Source organism: Molossus molossus, unplaced genomic scaffold, assembly GCF_014108415.1.
Source record: "Molossus molossus isolate mMolMol1 unplaced genomic scaffold, mMolMol1.p scaffold_m16_p_5, whole genome shotgun sequence".
Classification (NCBI taxonomy): domain Eukaryota; kingdom Metazoa; phylum Chordata; class Mammalia; order Chiroptera; family Molossidae; genus Molossus; species Molossus molossus.
The window spans coordinates 97,778,064-97,801,414 of NW_023425388.1; the positions used below are offsets into that span (position 1 = coordinate 97,778,064).

At 32.9% G+C, this 23,351-nt stretch overlaps 2 pseudogenes; both read right to left on the reverse strand.

The window, feature by feature from the left end:
- Positions 1-679: 679 nt before the first annotated feature.
- On the reverse strand, positions 680-1,937 carry LOC118617843 (annotated as a pseudogene).
- Positions 1,938-4,406: 2,469 nt separating this feature from the next.
- The window catches only part of LOC118617021, a 71,363-nt pseudogene continuing 52,418 nt past the window's right edge, over positions 4,407-23,351 (reverse strand).

The window sequence follows — 23,351 nt, forward strand, 5'->3', positions numbered from 1 at the left end:
CTATGTATCATCTATTTTATTACATGCAGAATTATTTATTTATTTTTACTTCTGAGGAAAATTTTTATTTTAGGACATTTTTATATAATTTAAAATATGATACATATTAGCTGAATTACAAATATTTTCCTATAGATGACTTGCACTTGGAAAGCTAGCTAACAAATAAAAAACTGTTTTTGTTTCATTAGTCTTCAAAATAGTAGTCTTCAAAGTAGTTTATTTTGTGATTTCTGTGAAAATGTATTATAGATTGTCTTCTTTAAAGTAAATATATAAAAATCTAAAATACTAAGATTTTCATTGCTATATAAACGCAAGTTAAAAATTTTAGAACTGACTAGCCACATTTTACATGGGAAAAAGCTTTGAACAGAGCAAATGTTATTTTACTGCTTGATCTTGAATGGATGTCATAATACTTAGGAGATGGTAAATGGTTTATAATGCTCAGCAAGACTCACAAAATATTTTAAAAGAATGTCTTAGAATTCTACTTAATGAAGCTTGTGGTTTTGCTAGCTGTTTTAATTATTATAGATACAGAAATTCTATTTTTTACAGAACAAACATGGATATCCTTATAATACAATAGGGAAGAAAATAAACATTAGATTTTAACTGTTGAGCCCTTTGACTTTTTTCAGCTTAGAGGTCGGCATTTTTTTTTTTTTTCCCTTCACAGTTTGGCCTGCATCTGACTCATTAGCTTCTCTAGTTTGATTACTAAGACCATATTTCCTTGAATCTTCAATTTTCCTAATATGAATGCCATTGTTGATCTCAGTTTCCCTGAAAACATTTACAAAATCATCAGTAGACATATTCGTTACCCCATCTGCCTGACCAGATAGCTCACTGTGTCCGGCATTCCCACCCTTGTTTTTAAGATCAAGTAACCACGTTCCACCATCTTCACCCGAGAGTTCAAACATTGATAAACTGCTTGAGTGGCTTTTACAATGTCATTACTGAGTGAGTCCTTAGCAGTTCTAAATGTTTTTTTTCCACAGCTCCAGAACATGATTTTGATGCTGGCTGCAGCGTTTCTTCTTTCAACTGTGGAACAGCACCATGTGATTCCATTTTCTTGGTAACTGTATCTGGGTATTTACCTAAGAAGAAATCTGGTAACAAAGGATGACCTGGTTTAAGTGCATAGATGTCAAAACTTTTTATTCCTTCTTCTTTTAAGATGTTTTCATCAATAATTAAGTTACTTTTAGAAAAACTTTTAGGCCTTTTGAAAATGGACTAGGCAGCATCTGTAATGATGTCAACTTTTCTGCATTGCCTTTCAATATCTGATCCTCCCAGCATATCCATAGCAGCAGTATGTATGGCTGTGTTAGACCATAGTGCATTGACTGCAATTTCACCTTGAAATTCTTCTTCCATTCCAAGAACACACATAGACATCCCACACTTGGCAATGGTATAAGCACAGTGTTGTTTGAACCACAGTGGATTTATTCAGTGGTGAGCTGAAATTGAGGATATGAGCAATTTTACGCTTTTTCAAATAATGAATACATGATTTAGACATAACGTAAGTGCCTCTGGTTTTGACATTCATCATCAAATCCACCCTCTTCGTAGGTGTTTCCAATGTGTTGGTCAAGCTAATAGCACTGGCATTATTCATCAAGGTATCAATTCCTCCAAATTTCTCAACTGCTTTCTTCACTGCATTCCTGATTTGCTGTTTGTCTCTGACATCAACAATACATGCAAGGCCTTTCCCCCAGCAGCTTCAATTTCTTCAGCAGCAGTATAGATTGTGCCTGGAAGTTTGGGATGTACATGAGAGTCTTCGCAGCAGTGAAAATATTTGCTTCATCCTTTGCTGCTTTCAATGTAATGGCTTTGCCAATGCCACGGCTTGCACCTGTGATAAAAACTATACATCCTTCCAGTTTCCTGGTATTGGGTAACATGACTCTTGCAATGGCAGCGAGAGGACAGTGAAAGGTTGCTCTTCTATGCAGAATTATTTTTCATTATAATTATAGTTGAAAAAATGGACCATACTCAAAATGACACCCTATTTAATTTGATCATTTCAGGTGTTCCTAAAAAATTTTATAATACAATTTAATGTAGCAGTATGTTACATAGATCAGATAGTTCTTTGATTTAATCCTTAAATTGTTGTAAGAATATATAATAAAATAAGATTAATTCTGCTGTAGATCCAGGAAAACAGATATAGTTTCCTTGATGCTGTGGCTCCCTGAATAAAGAATTTTTTCAGTCCTGGCCATTTTGGCTCAGCGGTTGGATCATCAGCCTGTGGACCAGGTTCGGTTCCCGCTAAGGGTACATACCAAAAAAAAAAAAAAAGAATTTGTTCAAAAGAGCCTATAATATTTCAGCTGCCTATTAACCTAAAAATATAACCAACTAAGCTTCAAAGTATTTATCACAATGACAGCTAAGTCTCTTAGTAAGATTAACTCTACTGTGAATAAAACAATTAAACAAGAGAAACATAATTACACCATACAGAATTCTCAAAAAATAGTGATCCTAAACTTCAAAATAGATATTGATGTATATATTTCATTTATTTTCTTGTGATTAAAACTTTAACTATATACTCTCTTAGCATTGTTAACTATAGTCATCATACTTGATTTACTCATTTAAAATTTAGCAGTATATTATCAAAATAATAGCTATTATTTTCATAAAACTATTTTCTATTGAAACGATTGATATAAATACTTGGGTAGACATGAGAATTTATGAACTAACAATCAGTCTTGAAGACTATGAAATATAGATCATGTTTTGTACATTATTTACAAGTTCTTACTCTATAAAATGTTAAATATCTCTTTCAGCAAGTATTTTGTTAGCAGTGTCTTGATATTTCTATTTTCTAATAAATTATTAATTTAGTCTCTCTAAATAGGTATAATTCAAATAAATCTCCATTTGATTAGTTCAGTTTGTAATTTTTTTCACTTATTATTTGTATAAAAATAATTGGCAACAATTTACAGAGACATTTATTGAGCACCTAAACTTAATACTGATAATGTATGTGTGTGTGTGTGTGTGTATCATCTATACCTATACCTATACTATATATCTATATATACACCTATACCTATACTTATACCTATCTATATATCTATATATCTATGTTTTTAAATACAGTAGATGGTAGGCATATGTGAATATTTTAATTCAAGTTATTAAAACTTGAATAACAAATTTAAAATTAAGTTCCTCTGTTGTTCTAGCTTTATTTCAAATGCTCAATGATGATATGTGGCTAGTGGTTACTGTATTGGGCAGAGCAAAATTAGAATATTTCTATTGTCACAGAAAGTTCATGCTGACCTAGATGGTTTGATGTGTTTATACAATAATAAATATCATAAAAATACATTACTCAGAATACTGGAAACATTATGCAACATTTTCCACATTATTCATTATAATAAAGTAAGGACTCAAAAAATCTAATCTTTGTCATACATCTTTCTAAAAAAAATTGTTGACAGTTTTATTAAGGTAAAATTCATATACAAAGAACTGTCTACAATTAATGTGTACAATTGGATGAGTATGGAAATATGCAAACCATGATACCATCATCACAATAAAGGTAACTCTAAAGGTAATAGACATATCCAATACCTTCTAGGGTTCCATAGTTTCCCTTTTTGTTTTATGTAATATGGTCTCTTAATGTGATACTTACCTACTCTATCAACAAAAATTTAAGTGGACAACATTATATTTTTAACTATAGGCAATATGTTGTACAGAAGATCTCTAGCATAACTGAAACTTTATACCCATTCAGTAACAACTACTCATGTCCCCACCCAACAGTCCCTCGTAACCACTATTGTATTTTCTGCTTCTTTGAGTTTGACTATGTTAGATACCTCATATAAGTGGAATTATGCAGTATTTGTCCTTCTGTGACTGAATTATTTCACTTAATATAATGTCTTTCAAGCTCATCCATGTTGTCACAAATGGCAGGATTTCCTTTTTTTTTTTTTTTTTTAAGGCTGAATAATATATATATGAAACTCATTCCAATAATCTACTTTTAATGACCAAAATCAAATCTTTATTTTTATTTTTATAACTGTATAAATGTGATCCAAATGTGTCCACCACTAATTTTTTTAAAAAGAAACATGCCATAAATATGCAAATCACATCTGTTCACTGATATATATATATATCTTTCAGCAAGTATTTGGACTCCCAAAGTATCTCGGGCTTAATTACAGACCACTCACAGCAATACATTTTTAGCAGAAAGTGTAGCATGATGTTAAGCCATTTTAGCTTTTGCACATATATGTTGCACTTCTGGCTAATGATGCAAAAGCTTCTTAGCATTACAGTTAAGCTGGGCTGCACCCCCCCCCCCTTTAAATGGCATCAATATCAATGTCATCATCCTTGTTGTCAGACTTCATACCATCAACTTTTGTAAACTGGTAATTTTCAAATATACCACCTCAATATTCTCATCTTCACCCCCAGAATATTCCTCTTCTGCTTCCTTTAACCACTTTATAATGGTTCTGCTTTGACACGAATCTCTTTGTCAAGTTTTTTGAGACATATTTCTTCGAGGCCTTTTCTGATCAGCTGATGAGGACCTCTTCTTCCAAAAGATCTGCATCTTACATCTTCTTCAAGATGTGTGGAATGTTGGAGATGAGCTGAGCTTGATGCATTGCTACTACTGACTCCAAACTGTGAAGAAGGTAACGTTAAGCTTTTTTTTTTTTCTTTAAATTTTTAATTAATTTATTTATTTTTGTTACAGATGTTTCTCTTTTTTCCCCACTGATTCCCCCCTCCCTCTCCATCCCTGCCTCGTCCCCAGCTTTGTTGTCCATGTCCATTGTTCATGCATACATGCATATAAGTTCTGTGGTTTATCTCTCCCCCACCCCCACCCCCACCCCCTCTTCTGGGGATTGTCAGTCTGTACTCCACTTCCACGTCTTTGTTGTGATAAAATCGTAGAAAATGGTGTCTGTACTTTTTAATCTGTTCTCTAATCTCGTTAAAAAGAACTTCAGTCAAAACAAGAGGGACCATAGCTTTTACATCCAGCCTTTCTGCTTCGGCAACAATTTCTTTGTCTGATGAATCGATAACACGCTCTTATTTCTTTTTCTTAACAAAATCATACAGGATAGTGACCAGTTCTTCAACAGTCCTTTCCAAATTATGACTGTCAGAACTTTTGCATGGTCACTGATTTCAGCCATTCTGTGCCTCCGAGCTTCCTCAGTTGTCCCTTCGCTACAATCTTCCACAGCATGTGGAGCAGGACTGATTTCACTTAGTGGTGGTGGTGGTGGTGTCTCACCGCTAGGAGCCATCTTCCTCGTCTTTAACCTTTCCAGTTTTCTATTCTTTTCTTTTCTTTTCTTCCTGTACCACTGTCGCTATTCTCAGGTGGATTTTTGTGAATGAATGAGCAGAGTTGATGATGTGTGTCAAGCATGCCTCCATCACCACAGACTTTATAAGAATTACCTATTGTTTGCTTCTTTGGATCGACATGCAGCTGGTTTCAGGATTCTCACACTCAGGACAAAGAACAAATGTTTTAATGAATCCATCCAACATGCTTTGCAGAGTATTTGCCTCATGAGATTAATTGGCAACGTAATGGTCATTCTTAACATCAAACTGGGTCTGTGGTCCGAGCTAACAATCAAAATATTTGGTAGGATACGTTGGAGGCTGATTAAACACCTTTGCAAAGTCAACCATGTTACTCTGTCTTGATTCTATTTCCTTTGCCCTCAACATCAGCAATCAGACGAACATCTTGCAGCCATGGCACTGGTCTGACATGCGGCGGCTGGCGTTGACAGTTTGTCTCGTAAGTGGCCTTATCAATAAGATGAAGAGACTTTTGATTGTACCTTTTTGGTATCTGCTGTCTGGAGATGAAGGAATGACATAAATGACTGCAAGAGTCCTCAGATTCTGACATGGAAAACTTTTCGCCACTGGCTGTAAGCTCCTAGCTCCTGTGCCGCGTTTCCCAGTACAGGTACCAATGCTGCGCCACAGCTCGTCAAAGGAAGACGTGAAGTGAGGCGCGGAGGAGCGCAGAGAGCAGCGGGGAGGCGCTCCCGGTCCACTCCTCAGGGTCCTCGAGGTCCACCCCTCCCGGTCCACTCCTCAGGGTCCTCGGCCTGGCGACCTTACAGAACTGGCACCGGAAGAGGGCACCTAGAGCTCCTTCCCCGCCAGGGGCTCCACGGGGCGGGGGGAACAGGGAGGAAGCAAGCGCTTAGCCGCCACTTCCCTGCCACACTCACTTTTCATCCTGATAATCTATTGATGGACATGTGGGTTGTTTCCATATCCTGACTATAATTCAAAATGCTGCAATGAACATAGGAGTGCAAGTACCTCTCCAAGATACTGATTTTCAATTGTTTTAGATACATACACACAGGCAGAATTATGATCTTGTTTGATTCAAGTCATTCCTTCTTGAGAAAAGGAGTTAGAGGGAAAACCTAGTAAAGTTCAAATATGTGACTAGTGACGATTACATATACTTCCCTTATGCAACATTTGTATTCATCCTAATAATATACACAGATGCTTAGTTTGTACTTTGGCAATTTTTGTTAACCTATCCAAAAATGCCATACATATAAATATTGCATTAAGGAATTCATCTCTCCCCTGGGAAACATTCCTGCTGAGAGTATTAATTATTTCTTTATTAAGAATATTTTCTGCACCTTGTGTTTTATTATTATTACAGAGAAGATAAATTTGCGTGGACTATTTTTGGTTTGTTTCTATTTTATCAGGAATATGTGTAGCATTCCATAAAATTTAGGTAATGGTTAAGAGAAAGGTATGGATGTGTAGCCTAAAGACTCATTTCTATAGTTTTTTTTTTTTTTTTGTGACAAATATACTGAATCTTCCCCACTAAGATGAAAGGATTTACCTTCTCTTTTATTTTAATCAATGACATATTTAAAAAGACATGAATAAGTAAGAAGTATTATATTTGGTCTAATTCATTTTTGTAAAGTTTGAATATTAGTTGCATCAGGTTTTTTCAGCTTTAATAATAAAATGTTTAACTCCTTTTTACATTCTATGTTTTGCTATTCAAATTGTGCATCTAAAATTAATCATGGAGAAGGCTATGTTTCTTATGGATTTTCTGGAGAAGCATTCTACGGAAATAATGAATCAGAAGTAGTTCTAAGAAGCATTTTTCTTTAAATAAAAGTAACCCTATTTAACTTTCAATTTATTAATGGATTTACAATGGGAGATATGGGAAAATAGTATAGGCATCTTATGATAAACTTATGAGCAAATTATACTTGATGCAAGGCATCATACTCCAATGTTCAACAATGTTTTATTATTCACTGACTAATAGAGTATGAATATTTTGTCTGTACACAGGGAAGATGATGGTCACTTGTCACAGCCATTTGTGGCAAGCTCATTATCACCCAATGTCTAAAGAGGTGAATTGCCATAAGGTATATTTTTAAGATTAAAAGGAGCCTTAGCTTCCATGGGACCACAAGTAAAAATTTGTTCAAGAAAAATTAGTGTAATTCTTCATAAGCTCACCTGATTTATAAAAAAAACAAAAAAACAATATTGTCTTTACATTTTTTATTCCTTCATTTTTTACAGTCAGTATTTTTATTTATTTATTTAATAATTATTTTTAAATCATTTTTATGTTTTAATTACAGTTAACATACAATGTTATATTAGTTTCTGGTGTACACCCCAGTGATTATACATTATAAAACTTATTATATGATCATCACCAAAAATCTCATACATCTGGTACCATACATAGTTATTAGAATATTATTGACTATATTCCCTATGCTGTACTTTATACCCCCATGGCTACACTATAACTACTAATATAAATCCCTCCACATTTTCACCCATTCTCCCAAAACCCTTCTGGTCTGGCTACTGTCAAAATGTTCTCTATGAGTCTACTTCTGTTCTATTCAGCTTGTTCATTTATTTTGTTTTTTAAATTCAATTATTGATATATATATATTTATTTCCACTTTATTCTTCATAATATATATATATATATAGCATTTATCTTCAGATAAAGCTGGAGGGAGAGAGGAAGGAAGAGAGAGAAAGAAACATCGACATGAGAGACACATCGAGTGGTTACCACCCACATGACCCCAACTGGGGCCGGGACAAACTGCAACTGAGGTACATGCCTTTAGTGGGTACCAAACCCAGACTTTCTGGTCCACAGACCAAAGCTCTAACCGCTGAGCCAAATCGGCCAGGGCCTTTTCTTCTTCTTCTTAAACAAGACTGTCTAACATTTCATGTAATACTGGTTTGGTGGTGATGATCTTTTGTTTTTTTCTTGTCTGGAAAGCTCTTTATCTGACCTTCAATTCTAAATGATAGCTTTGCTGGATAGACTAATTAACTGGGGCAGTACACCTGTCACATAGTAATTCTGGTGTCCTCAGGCAAGCTCAGGGAGGACAGAAACCTCCCTTGGAGCAGAAGGGCAAAAGTTCACTTAGTCTTGATTTAAGGTCTAGAAATACAGACCTTAAAAACAGGACTTCAAGATCTTTCTGCCCTTTTAGGTTTTAAGCAGGAGGTGTCAGAAAAGTTCCCACAGAGATAACCGGCTTGTGGCGGTCAACTGCTCATAGTGTCATCACTTTTTATCCTTCAATGTCGGCTCTTCTTAACCCTAAACCTAACCCTAACCCACTGTCAGGATTTTTACAAGACAGAATTATAACTTCACCTCATAAATCTTTCTTTTGTCCCTATTCAATACCATATCCTTCACAGGGCCTATTCTGATACATTTTACACAGTCCTTAATAGCTATTAGAGGAACTGAGCCCTGAATGCCCCTTCAGGAAAAGCACAGATGCATATACATCAATATCTTTTCTTCTCCATCTCACTCCCTAGTTCTCCACTCTGCCACATGAAGCCGCCTCCCAAAAACTGGTTGCTCCCAAAATCCTGTTTTAGGCTCTGTTTTCAGAATAACCAACTAAGATAAGGAGGCTAGTTTTTGTCATATTTTTTTTTATCTTCACCTGAGGACATTTTTGCATTTATCTTCAGATAGAGTAAGAGGGAGAGAGGAAGGAAGAGAGAGAGAGAAACATCGAGGCCAGAGTGGTCGCCACCCAAACAACCCCAACCAGGGCCAGGGACAAATTGCAACCTAGGTACGTGCCCCTAGCAGGAATGAACCAGGGACTCTCCAGTACGCAGGCAGACTCTCTAACCGCTGAGCCAAATCGGCCAGGGCTTGTCATAATTTTTTAGTGTTTTTAAGACATCCAAGTAGAAATATTATATAGGTCATTCAATAACTACTGGTACTAGGCATGAATACAATTCTTCCTAGGGAAGGAGACACTTAACAGAGAAAATATCCCAGAGCCTGATCTTGATGGAATGTACCAAGGTAGTTAGAGAAGAATAAGATGACAACAGACACAGGAAGTGGTTAAGGAAATTATTGGAGTGACTCTAAATGAGGGGAAAAGTTTAGTGAAGCAAACCCAGGACGGTTTTGTGTTACCAGCGTAAAATACAATGACTTAAATATCTCTATTTTGTTTGAGAGTGATGAAAGTCATTTTCACTAAAATGATAGGCAGAGGACCCCCAGGACTGGTTTAGGAGAAGATGTAAATAATGAAGGTCCACTTTGTAAACAACTGATCTATAAGCAAAGGACCTAGTAATTTACTGGACGAATGAATTAAAATAAAAAAATTCAGAGAATCTATTCATTTATTACACTCAGAAGAATGTATTTATATTTATACTCAGAACTTACTAACAAAGAGTTATTGGGGTATTCAAATATATATTACTGCTTTCATTTGAAAAGATAATTTTATTTTGTTATAAAGTATTACCACCAAAAAATCCATCATACACTTACGCATTTAAATATAAAAAGTAATACATTTTTTGGTATGCTGAATTTTGTCCCAGGCCAAATATCATGAACTAAACACAGCATCTTGTGTCTAAAGTGTGTGTGTATATATATATATACATATATATATGTATATATATATATACACACACACACACACACACAAAATATATTAGTAATAGAAAAATTTATTTCATTTAGATAAAAATATCATTATAATAGAACAATTACTATTGATGATAATAAAAAGCCCTTATGGCTTAGTGAATAATAATATATAAAGTGCAGTCATTAAAAACACATGCCTGAAATTAGACTGCCCAAACTTGAATTCTTTGTTTACCCCTTCTTGTATTTATGTTCTTAGGCAAGTTATTTCGTCTGCCTATACCATAGTATTTTAATATGAAAAATAGATATATTACACAAATTATTTTATAGGATTGGCAAAGTATTGAACGATTTAAACCATGTAAGCACTTAAAACATGACTGGTGTGGACTAAGCACTTGTAAATATTAACTATGTTATTAAGTGCTTATTATATATTAAAATAAGTAAGTTATAAGATTCTCTTTTATCCCTTGAGCTACTGGATTTACCAAATTTTACAGACTTTAAATAATTTGCTGTTGAGTATAGCATAAAATAGCACACACACATAAAACTAGCTTTTACCTTGAATACAGTGAAGTTTGTAGTCTACAAGCCAACAAGTTTTTCTTCTCTCTCCTTTGGGCAGATTACTGGTTTCATTAATACACAAAAACTTTGAGGATATTTCTGGGCAAGAACATAAATGACACACAAAGATATCATCAAATTAATTTGTTCATGAGGCACTCGGTCTTCATTCTTTTTGAAAAGTTAGTAATGTCTCTTCTCATCCTTTTATTTTACAAATGTTTATTAAATATTTTAACTTTAAGGCAGGATTACTTTTATGAGGGAAGAACAGACACATTACTGAAGAATATCAGAAAATGGAAGATATATTTTCATTTGCAGTGCAATAAGATATTGAAGGTAGAAATAGACCCACAAACCACCTTATTTCTGCATGCTTGTTTTACATGCTACCTGTTAGGTTTGAGTCTTTCTTTCCCTATATTCACACCTCCCTCCACTTTTATATATGTCTGCTGTTCAACTCTGCGTGGCCAGGCTTTTCCTTCAGCATCAATAAGCAGAAAGACCTTTGATTTAAGACAAACTCACAGTCTGTTTATTAGCTTATTTTAGTTTCACAATCCTCTGAAAAGTGGTGGAGCACTGCTTGTTTTACAAATGGGTTATTGATTATTAGATAAGTAAGCAAATGACATATGAATAGGAGACCTAGTAGTTTAAATTGAATACATTCTTTTTTTCCAAACACTTGTGGTTTTCTAAAATACTAGATTATACTATTTTCTACTGTTTTAATGTTTTCAGCATTATTCTCTGAAGTGACAATGAATCAAGCACATAATCGGGAATTACGACCCAAGTTATAAGAATTGGCTTTCAGGCTAATGACTACTGTGACTTACTTCATTTTCTAATAGTAGTCAAAGCCTTAACCCAGAGCAATGGATGTTGAATTGTTAGAATTTCTAACAGGTTAGCAGGCATATGGGGAAAAAAATTATAAAGACTAAGTGCCATCTAATCAGAAGTCTACCTTTGATCTGAAGGTTGTGAATGATTATCTGGGATAAAATGTGGTCTCGACTCATAAGTAAGCTTTTATTGAAAAATAGTGGTTCAGATGTCCACAGGATGTTTTGATACAAGCATTGGAAGTATAGATAACATAAAAGGGTGAGACTATTTCTGTCTCATCTAGACTGTGTGCACCTATTTTTAGAATTATTGCTCTATGGAGTATTTCTTGCCTCTAGCACAGTACTTGAAAAAGAGTCACACCTAAACCAAAGTAAGAGGTTAATAAATATCTATATACACATAGAACAAATCTGTTTTTTACTCTAGTGATATTTAAATATAATACATTTTGGGTTAGAGATTACAAAAGAATTTGTTAATTTTAGTTAAAATTATATCTAGGGAGTAGGTATTCATTGACACTGAAATTCACATTTAAAGGCAGAGTAACTTCAAAATGTAGTTTATTAAATTTAAGAATCTCTACTTATACTTCTTTCAAGGCCCTGCAACCATTCCTATTGTAATATTTTTCCCACCTTTTACCTTTTTAAAAATCACTTTTCTTTTTCCATAATAATTTTCTAAATTAAAATCTGAAAACCATGTGATCCCAAACATGATACTAATAAAAAGACTTTGATCTTAGTTATATAGTGCATGCATTCTCTGATTGTCAAAGTAATTTTCACTGCTAGATATACTCATTTTAAAGCAGACTATTCAGATGTAGAAGTGGGAAAATTATATTCATAACTAATCTTATGGCATCTTTTAGGTAAGCTTACAGCATTTTTTTAATTGGGAAAGTGACAGAATCTCAAATATATTTAAATGATTTGCAAAGATTCTCTTAGCTTAAAAGATGAAAATATGCAAAAATATGAACAAGCAGATTTTCAGTTAATAATAGATATATGTTTGCAAATAAACAGGTCAACAAGAGTGAGCCCAAAATGCAGTTTTGTATGTAGAGAGGATTTCCCAGGAGCAGCTAAGATATTAATCCAATAAAGCTGTTACTGTATGTAAATGAGAAATTGCAATTTAAGTTACTATAATAAGGAAGAAATCCAAAAGCAAAGTAATGTATTTCTTGTTTTGTTTCAATTAGTCATATGATAAGTTGTCAAAGGAGTAGGTCAGCTTCAGGTAACCAGGCACTAACACAAATCAGTTTGTAAAATATATTTAATGATGGACATCTTTTTAATGTTAGCAGAAAGCCATATCATCATTTCACAATTCAAAATTCATTAGAACTTGAGGGGCCACAATAACATTTAGTAAATAGAGATATTTAAATGAGTATAAGAGCTCAATAGAACTATCAGTGCTTAAGCTAGTATACCTAAAAATAACATTTTATAAATATTCATACTCTAATATTCTTACCACTAACAAAATAAACAAATCAATCTTGCTCTGACTATTATTTGCATTGTACTATTTTTGTAATATGTGCCAGTTTAATATGTGCCAATTTAGTTAAAACTAAATTGTTTAAAAATATAGAAAAGAATATTTAAGTTTAAATGCTATATTTAAGTTGAATATTCAGATTCAAATTCAAGTTCTCCCTTTTTTAGGGAGACTTTGTTTCAGTGTCTACTAAACAGTATGATTTCTTCTCACCTTTTGAGCAATTACCTGTAAATTATGACATTTATCATGTATAGTGAGGCAGTGTCTCATTCAAAGTCTAGGTGATCTTAAAGAAAAACAAAATTCTAAGGCAATTGAAAAATAGTTTTTGAATGCAAAGAATTTTAAAATATTGAATAAATTGCATGCATGAGCAAATAATCTCAGTGAGGAGAATGCCATACTCAGAAAAGATGTTTTATCTCTCTTGTCCTAATACCTTGAGATAAAGAACTGGATGCATGCATGCCAAATGCAGACTTCACCTATGATGTCTTGGAAAAATGAACTAACAAGCAACATAGAAACAGACTCATAGATCAAGAGCAGGCTGACAGCTATGGGCAGGGGAGAGTTGGATGGGGGTGGAAGGTTTGAGCAAAAAACAAAAGAAAACAAAACAAAAAGGGAAAGAGCTCTTGCACAAGGACAACAGTGTGGTGACTGTAGGAGGAGAGGGGATGGTGGAAGGTAGAGGAGGGTATAGAAGGGATACATGGTGATGGAAGGAGAGTTGACTTCAGGTAGTGAACACACAATACAGTGTACAAATGATGTGTTGTAGAATTGTTCACCTGAAACCTGTAAAATTTTGTTAACCTGTGTCACTCCAATACATTTAATTTAAAAATGGTCAAAACATTTGAATTTGTTACATATATTTGACTCTCAAGCAACTTGATATAGAACTTGAATTTCTCTTCTCTCCTGAAAAATCAGATTTGACAACGCTGGTTCCACATTTTATAGGAAGACATGTACTACTTGAGTTATACCAGTTTTAGATAGAACAAGAGTTGGTGTATTGACCCATTAGCTATTTTCTCTAATTTACCTACTGTCCTGGGCCCACATCTTTGCTATGATTTTTACTTCCAGAGGACCAAAAATACAGCTATTAGCAATCATATATTTTATAATACCTGTTTTTATTTTGAAAGCCACATAATTAGGCTTTTAAAAAGCACACACATTATATTCTTTAAATATTAAAGAAGTTTGTTTAACATTCTTGCCAAAGGACTTCAGAAGAGCCACAAGCTTGATTAATATTCAGGTGATGTTGTCAAGTAGTTAGGTGTTTTAATAAAGTGAAGGTAAAACACTTAAGTTTCTGAAAATAATTTTTGAAGTTTATATCTTTGTCTCAGAGAACATATATGTGAGAGTTTAACAAGTTTTATTTATTTATTTATTTTTATTTTGGTACATACCCCTAGCAGGAACCAAACCCGGGACTCTCTGGTCTGCAGGCCGACGGTCCAACCTCTGAGCCAAACCAGCCAGAGTGAGTTTGACAAGTCTTAATAGACCATACGTTTCTGATTTTAATAATGATTTTATCACAAAAAGCATTAATCTATTATACATTCATTTAAAAACAGCCTGCAGGCATATACTTTTCAATTTTAAAAAAGTTTTATATTTATCTTTATTGTTGAAAGGATTATAGATGTCCCTCTCTTTTCTCCCTCAGAGTCCCCCTCTGCTCCCATCCCTCCCAGGCTTTCACCTCACTATTGTCTGTGTCCATTGGTTATACACATATATGCATATAATTTATTTGGTTTATCTCTTCCTTCCCCCATCCTCCCTGTCTTCTGAAATTCATCAGTCTGTTCCATGCTTCCATGTCTCTGGATCTATTTTGTTCATCAATTTATTTTGTTAATTAGATCCCACATATAAGTGAGATCATGTGATACTTGTCTTTCTCTGACTGGCTTATTTTGCTTAGTCTCCAGACCTCTCCATGCTTTCTCAAAGAGTAAGAGATCCTTCTTTTTTACAGCTGCATAGTATTCCATTGTGTAAATGTACTTTGTGTGCATTGTGTAAAAAATAGCTTTTTTATCCACTCATCTACGGATGGACACTTGGGTTGTTTCCAGATCTTAGTTATGGTAAATAATGCTGCTATGAACCCATGTTCATATACTCTTTCAGATTGGTGTTTCAGGATTCTTAGGATATAATTAATCCTAGGAGTGAGATCACTGAATTAAATGGTAGTTCCATTTTTAATTTTAGGAAATTCCATACTGTTTTTCATAGTGGCTGCACCAGTCTTCATACCCACCTGCAGTGTACTAGTGTACCCTTTTCTCCATATTCTCACCAGCACTTGCTGTTTAACAATTTGTTGATGGTAATCATTCTGGCAGGCATGGAGGAATACCTCATTGTCATTTTAATTTGCATTTCTCTGATGATTAGTGACCTTGAGCATTTTTTCATGTCTATTGTTCATTTGTATGTCCTCTTTGGAGAAGTGTCTATTTAGGTCCTTTGCCCATTTTTTAGTTGAATTGTTTTTCTTCCTTTTGGTAAGTTGTATAAGTCATGCCACCTTGGAATCTTCAAGAATATGCTTTTTAATGATGACTTTTTCAATTTTTGTCAACAGTTACCTGAAACTTTATTATAAATTTTTATGTTCACATTTTTTAAGTTTTTATAGATTTTATTTTATTTTTTTGCATTAATTTTTTCTGGTTCTCCAAAGTTTTCCTTTATTTCTTTTACTTATTTCTTGTATTATATACCATTACTGTCACCCAGGAAATATACATAGTGTTTCAGTTACTCACTAAAATTATCAGTTTACAATTAGACATTCTTTAAAAATTTATAAATGCCAATAGTATAGTAGTATACTATAGACTTTATTAACTCTTTAACAGTTGTGCTGAAAAAGTCAAACTGACAGTCCCGACCAGCCACTACACTTTACAGGGCATTGTGAGACCCTTTTCAGGAAGCCATCTGCACCTACAGCCCTCATAGCTACAGGAAGAATATTAGCTTATATAGTGAAGAAATGAGAAACAAAAATATTCCCTCCTAGTTCATTTGTACTCTAGAGGAAAGAGCTTGATGGACTAAAAACAAAACAACAGTCTAAAGAAGGTGTGATTAAAAGTATTTTAAACAATTATGTCCACTAGTAAATTCTCAAAGAAGAAAAATAAACTTATTCACCCTTAAAAAATAACTCAAATGTAAAATAATAACACAAAAATTATAAGGATTTAGTAACTGGTAATTATTCAAACCCTGCTCACTTCTATGATAATGTGTTTTGTTGTTATTTGTAAGATCTAAATAGACCAATTAAATATTTGAACAGTTTATTTCAGACTTCGTACAGATTCTGTATTTCATCTGTTAATTAATTTTTCTATTTGAAGCATTATGAACTTGAGTACCAGAACACCACCTGTGGTTCTATTTCACTCCTAGTACATCCTTCACTTGCGATTTTAAAGACTGCATCAAAGGGAGGCTCTTAAGGTGAATGTCCTCATTGTCATTCCAGGAAAATAATATGGTATTATCTCCTAGTGATGTGGTTCACATCTATAATAATGCTAAACCCAACTTATTCTTTTTTTTTTTTTTAAGTCTAAATATTTAGCAGGGAAGTAGAGTAGGATCCTCATACCTGATTGGCATACTTTCTGTTTTGTTAAAAAAATGCAATTTAATTAACCGCAGGCATTCATTTATGCTTTACATTATATCCAACTATCTTGCTGAATATTTTCAAGTGTAACCATAATATCTTAGATAATTAATTATTAATGGATATTTTCTGCAAAATAAAATAAGCTTATCTTTTAGTTGAGTACTTACAAGATTCCTAGGAATTTTAAAAATGCCCCTTATAACATAAAAGACTTTTCCTTTATTCAGAATAAATTAAGAATAATAAACTAAATATCTTAATGACCTAGAAATATTACATCTAAAAACTAATAAAGAATCATAAGCATCATGCCATATTAGACTTTCCAGAATCTTTTAAAAACACTCTAAATTAAGTTTATGCCATAAAACAGCTCAAAGGAGAATAAAAATCTACATATATCTTTTGTAATATTAGATAGAATATAAAAAATATTTTTCACATTAATTTGCGTATAGACTCCAAGCTAGAGCTTTAAGATGAGTGTATTAATCATTATTGATCAGTGAACTTTTGGTTGACCAGGAAAGGGCCCAAATATTACAATTCCCTTTTAAAAAATCATTATTAGATATTTTTTTTTTGTATTCTCTGACTTTTAATTCAATAGTGGATATACTATATTTTTAAAGAAAGAATTAGCATAGAAATTAGAGTTCATCATTACATGCACTTGAAGTAATATTTTATTATTTTAACTATTTATTGTATGAATAACAAAAATTTCACAGGATTACAGATGTAAACAACTGTAAAAATATTTTAAAATTATGAATTTTTTTTAATATTAGAAGCTTAACAAACTTAAGATTAAATTGTGAAAATATTCAAAGACCATTCAGAACATCAGAGTATATTAAAATATTTTCAAATATTAATTTCAGAATTGATTTCACTTTCCATATAAAAATTCTGTTTTTTAACACAACCCAAAACTTTACATTTTTTAAAACCAAAATCTCAAGAAATTAAAATGTTTTCTTTAGAAATAATAAGAAACTTAGGGAGAATGTAAGAGAAAATAATTCAAAAAGTTATACTTCTTTCCATGGCAAAAATCTTTTTGCCAAATAGGATCTCTTGAAAAACTTAATCGGACTATTAAAAACATAAAAACATGAACAACCAAAAATTTGTTGATTGAACGGTAAGGCTAGCACATTCTTTTTTACTCCATCTGTAAGAAAATATACCTCATTGTTTAAAATGAAAATAAAAATATTCCAACTATTCAGGGTCCATTGCTTCTCATAAATAATATAATTTTAAGTTGAAAAATACAAATGCAATCTTCACAATATTCACTACATAGCACTCAAATGTTTCTGTTACTTTTATTATCATTTTTATTGTTTCAGAAAAGCTGAGTTTTTTCATTTTTTTACTTATGTATAGCGTTCTTTTGGTGATAATAAATGGGACAAAATACTGATTTCTCTTATTAAATAAAAGGTAAAGATTAAACTTGCTTTAGATATGAAGCAGACATGTGACTTAATCTTGTACAATTATGGAAAATGTATTGGCATTAACTAAAATTGTTTACTATCCCACAACTTAAGTTTGAAATCTAAATATTAAGGAATTACTCACTGGAAAGGAAGAAGCATAATATAACATATATGTTTTAATATTCATGCCACAGAAGGGCACTTAGATGGTTGTGAATTATTCTTATTTTTGCTTGTTAATTTTGCTATTTTATCATTTCAAATGTATATGTTGACAGTGAAAGGTTTATGTTTATATTTGCATAAATAATGTCCAGGAAAAATACACAAATATCAAAATGAAAAACACTCCCACTTTTTCCTAAGATTATTTCTAAATAGGTTCCAATACACAAAATAATAAAAATTGAGTTTCTGTAAGTTATAATTTAGATGTTATATCACATTTATCTTCATATAGTGAAACTGTAATTGCAAATAATTGAACTTCCAATACACATGTAAATAAAATTGCTGAACCAAAAGGAAATTAGCATCGATTGCAGTGTGAGTAAATTGAACAGATTTGGTAGTTCTGATTTATTGAGGTGGGAAATAGTCCTAAGCCCATTAACACAAAGATTTAATAAAAGTGTTGTGATTTTTAGCAACTAATGCAAGAACAGAAAACAACCATAAAAATATCATTTTATTTTTATAATAAAAATCAATATGAAAATTGCAAGAGTAGCACTCTTAAATTAATTCCAAGCAACTAAAATAAAACTAAAAATGAAATTAGATTTTGATAGATCATCATGAATATTAAAGAAATTACATGATTGCTATATTGATATTTCTTTGCCTTTCGTACCTGGAATTAATAATATGAACAACAATGCATAATTTCTAGGAAGAACCCTTAAAACCTGAGATACCACCTGTTTATTTCCTTAGATATTGAACTTGTCATCTTTTTATAATATTTACTAAAGTAATATAAAGAAAAATTATATTATGCTCATGGTTACCTAACTTTTCTAAGAAAAGAGAGTCTATTCAACTATACAACAATAATTTACACAATCTTCACATGCAATTGAGTTTCATGGCCCTTCATTAATAAGTCGTTCCACTAAAATGATCATTAGGCAAACAAAAATACCATCTGCTTTCATTCTTTAAGTCAATTCTGTTTTATGACAAGTGTTTACAAGACAAATCTAGTTCACATTAATTAAGTTTATAGGTGAGAAATGTATTCTGCCTTTTACTATGTTTCTCATGATATATTTTTTAATGAATTAATCACTCATTTAAGCTTCACTGCCTCCAACCTGAATAAAACTGCTGAGGCTATCATTGAGAGTAATTCTGGCTGTATTTACAAGTGTCCAGTACAAATCTCCTTAGCAATACCTATTTTTAATTATCCAAGTTGATAAAACCAAATGGAAGTCAATAAAAGGAATTATTGAAGTTACTCTTGTAGTAGCCAAGTTAATTAAGAGCAATCAGCTATGACTTTTGGCTAAATTCTATTTGTTCCCACATTTTATTGGTATTAAGATTACTATAGACAATACTTCTGTTGCTATAATTCCTATGCTTTCCCATCTCCTCTTCCTTTTCCACATTATCACCTTTCTCTTCCCAATCTTACTGCTGCTCTTCATGTTAGGGCTGTTGCTGCTTCAGATACTGTAATTACTACTGAAGTGTCATAGCAAACAACTCATGTTTACATTTTTATCTACATAGAATATATTCAGACTTGGGTTCATTATTACTTGTTGACTGGCATTTGATGATCTGAATTAAACCAGATTATGTTCTTTTTTCAAAAATTAATTTATTTTTGTTACAGATGTTTCTACTTTTTTCCCTAGTGACACTCTCCTCCTTGCTCCCGCCCTGCCCCCTTCACAGTATTGTTGTCTATGTTCATTGGTTATGAATAAATGCATATAAGTTCTTTGGTTTAGCTCTTCCCTCCTCTGTCCCTCAACTGAGGTTTGTCAGTCTGATCCCTATTTCTATGTCTCTGGATCTATTTTGTTCAACTTATTTTGTACATTATATTACACAAATAAGTGAGATCGTGTGATATTTGTCTTTCTCTGACTGGCTTCTTTTGCTTAGTCTCCAGGTCTCTCCATGCCATCTCAAAGGATAAGAGATCTTTCTTCCTTACAGCTGCATAGAATTCCATTGTGTATATGTACCACAGCTTTTTTATCTACTCATCTATTGATGGAGACTTGGGCTGTTTTCATTTCTTAGCAATTGTAAATAGTGCTGCCAGATTACGTTCTTTATCTTTATCATATCTTTGCAAAATCCTATCATTATATGGAGACACATTTATGTAGAATCCTATGTGTCCACTTACGTTTAGCTCTTCAGGGTGCCTTATACTAGATGTAGATAGTGTTAGCTTCTCAATTAAAGAAGAATTCTGCCTCTGAATTGTAATTTATTTATGGTTGATTTCATATGATGTGGGAGGAGCAACATAGTGGTTATAGTATTCAAAATCTCTTTCCTTTTTCTGTTAAGAAAAATACTAGCCATAATTATTTTTAAAGTAATAAAACAATGAGGTTAAAAAAAGGGAATTTTATAACAGGAAAAGTATTCTAAAATAGAAATTTTAAAAAAATAGAAAAAGAAAATAATCTTTCCTGGGAATATTCTATACTGAAAGTAGTCACACATACATCTGTAAGAGGGGAAATAGTGTAATTGAAAAATGACAATTTACATATGTTCTTTGCCTGGGTTAAGTAACACTTTATGATGAAAAATCAACTGAAGACAAATTAAAATATTTGGATGGCTTATTTTTACCCAAATTGAAAAAATAAATAAAACAAAACTTTACTGATTCCATGGAAAAATGAGAGTTATAAATTTAAATTTTAAATTACCAACTTAATTGACTATAAGAAAGCCAATGACAAAAACCACTGCTTTTTTTTTTTTTTTTTTTTTTTTTTTTGCCATTAAAAGAGAATTATCTAGGCTACAGTCTCTTTTCCCCAGTAGTTAAGGTTATTGCTAAGAACATAATTATGTTGTTGGTTACGTCACATTGCAATGATAAGAGAACCCAGACTCATTATGCCCACCTCAAAAAATATTCCAGTTCTGGCCACAGTCTGGAAAACTATATCTAATTCTGCCCTTCCATATATGCTATTTCCTTCCTCAGGGTGGCCTTTTCTTCTTTCCCCTTATGGCTTGATCATTTTTTTTCAGTTCTCTCAATTGATATATCATCTCCTAAAGAAAAATAGCATAAAATAGAACCATATCTAAAATTATTTATAAAGATCGGAAAATATACCAAGTACATTAACAAAATGAAAACACTTGAGTTTTCATTAGAGATCCATAAAATAGCAGGGTGTGGGTACATACCATCAAGAAGATCCACAACTTTGAGTCTCTGCAACTGAGATAAAGTAGGTGGATTTGTGCATAGTAGAAGCATCATGGTGATGAACAGGCAGCAGCTGGATCCTTACTTGGGTATTTCAGGCTGTTCATATGTGTGTCTGTCTTGTTTTTTTGTTTGTTTGTTTGTTTTGTTTTGTTTGTACTCAGGAGATCAAAGATGTTATATGCACACTGGAGGATTAGAGAACATGTCAAATAAGTGCCCTGTTTGTCAATAGAGTAGAGACTTGTAATATATGAGCTATATTAGGAAGATATTCATGACTTATTTGTTATGAAGATGACAGTCTCTAGTTTAGTTAAATAACACAGTGCAAAATCTCTGTAGGCTTGGCAATTCGCACATCTCCGAACTACAAAGCATAGGTCAGCCTGTGGATTGAGAAAACAGAGAGAAAAAAAAGTAGCTTTCCACTGAAATAGACTGAGGAAACAATGTCTGTGAAAAAGTTCAGCAATAGTGATAGGACACTATCTTGGAATAAAACCTTTAACTGTCAGTTTATAAATTAGAGATGGAAACAGATTTCCCCATAATATTGAGTAATAATAGTACTATAAAGACAATAAAATAAATAAAGGGTTTATGAGATCCTTTCTTTCACTGAATGTGGAGTACATATTATGTGACAAAACAAAACCATATCATATTTTCTATATATTTATCTGAGGGAAATTTTCCATAGAAAAGATCAGGAAAAGCTTTTGAGGTAGTGATATTTATATTCCTTTTCTATTGCTTCTATAATATATTACCATAAATTCAGTGACATAATACACAAATGTATTATTTTATAGTTCTGAAAATCAGAAATCTAAAATTGATCTATAGGTCTGCATTTCTTCTGGGGGATGTGTAGGAAAACCTGTTTTTGTGCCTTTCCATCTTCTAGAGGACTTCATTCCTTGTTCTGTGGTCCATTCTTCTAGCTCCCAAACCACTATTGTACCATCCTTTCTCCTCTCTGACTTCTGCTTCCATTTTCTTTTCTCTCTCTTTGACTTTAAGGAGGATTCTTATAATTGCATTGTCCCCATCTGGATAATCCAGGGTAATATTTCAAGATTTTAACTTCATCATGCCTGGAAAGTACTTTTTACAGTATAAGTAACATATTCATAGATTCTGGAAATTAGAAAATGGATAACATCAGGGGACTATTATTCATTCTGCCATGATATTTAAACTAAATTCTGAAGGAAAAAGCCAGTGACACACAAACTAGTTTGGATACCCCAGAAAGCACATCCTCAGTAAAGGAATTGATGGCAGGTATCATATATAGGAAGTGATACCAGGAGTTACAAGTGAGAATAGAAAACTAACATAATGAAGAGAGACTAGCCAGTAATAAAAACTAATAAAAACATAATCAATATGAGTAAGTGGAGCTTGATTCTACTGGGGACACTTTGAGCAACACCTCTCAGAATTAAATCAGTGGCATGTGAAGAGACTATGAGTCCTATCTGACATCCTCCTGCTCTCACCACTGGAAAGACATTCCTAGTATACTGGTGTGCATGAGGGCTAATCAAGCCCCCACATTTTTCAAGGAAGACGTTAGAGAGAGCAGCAGAGAAGCCAGAAGGAGAGAGGCAAGAGTGCTTGATATGACAGGCTGTCAGCACTCCATAGCTGTGCTATGAACTCACAGGAGATTGACCTGATATATTTTAAAACAAAAGTATTTAGTACAGAAGGCAACAACTAGAAAAAACT